Source organism: Morone saxatilis, unplaced genomic scaffold (assembly GCF_004916995.1).
Source record: "Morone saxatilis isolate NCDOM2014 unplaced genomic scaffold, NCSU_SB_2.0 Contig20, whole genome shotgun sequence".
Taxonomy (NCBI): domain Eukaryota; kingdom Metazoa; phylum Chordata; class Actinopteri; family Moronidae; genus Morone; species Morone saxatilis.
The window spans coordinates 11260438-11261464 of NW_023339763.1; the positions used below are offsets into that span (position 1 = coordinate 11260438).

General features: G+C 34.9%; 1 protein-coding gene across 1 annotated transcript in view; it reads left to right on the forward strand.

Moving 5' to 3' along the window:
* Positions 1 to 1027, forward strand: part of supt6h (SPT6 homolog, histone chaperone and transcription elongation factor) — a 16348-nt gene that overhangs the window by 2266 nt on the left and 13055 nt on the right. The window lies entirely within an intron of this gene.

Genomic DNA, 1027 nt, shown 5'->3' on the forward strand with positions numbered 1-1027 from the left:
AGCATTTAAAATCGACATTAAAACGACCAACGTGGTACAAATACAAAGAAAATACATCTCAATATTCGTCCTCGTTTAGCTCGGTGTACTGTGAGAAAACAGAAATGGTGCCCCTTAAAATTATTGCTTCGTCACAGTTCTCTCAAGCCTTCAGCAGCGTGTAAAAGTAAACAGATTTTTATATTTCAGCAGTGTTTTAAATTAATTTGTCTGTATAAATCGCAGATGTTGAATATTGCTCGACTGTCACATATGCAGTAACATTCATACACTGATTTCTTTTGTTCTCCCAAATGTTGATATCTGTATCGACACAACCTAACGTTGAACTGATTTTGGATCAGGTCCTCACCTTAAAAATAATACAAAGTGACATTTTATTTATTTATCACCATTCTGTAATTCCCTTTATAGTGGACAGTGCTGGATAAGAGATTTTAAAGTAAGATTAAATACATTTCTGAATAATCAGAATAGCCATTAAACATATTTCTGGCATCTGTCGAGCAGGTAAAACAACAGATTGCCTCCTTTTTTTTTTCTTGTCGTCTGCTTTCAGCTCCACATGTTGGGGAGCCAGATGCACACACACATTTGTTGCATTAACCCGGGCAGATGTTGCCTGATGTTATTTCTCTGCTGCTGCGGTTCATAATCTTCCTTCATATTTTTGCTTTTGTCATTATGAAAGAAGAGTGAATGTGTTGTTTCATCCACGTTTACCTGAATTCAACCATTCACCAGTGTGAAAAGCCTCAATGTTTATACTTCAATGTTTGATTTCCTAACCACACACGGTTTTACAGCGCTAGAAATGCAACATTTATTTTATTTATTTATTGGTTTATTTTATATAATCCTTTGCTATTGTGATAATCTGTTTCTATTTTAACATTTAACATTGTAACATTGTTATTGTAGTACTTTTAGGTTGACTTAGAACATCTGTCCGGGACAACAGATGGAAAATAGCCTTTGACCTAACTCTGGTGCATTACAGGAATGTTTATTAATGTCACTGTCCCTT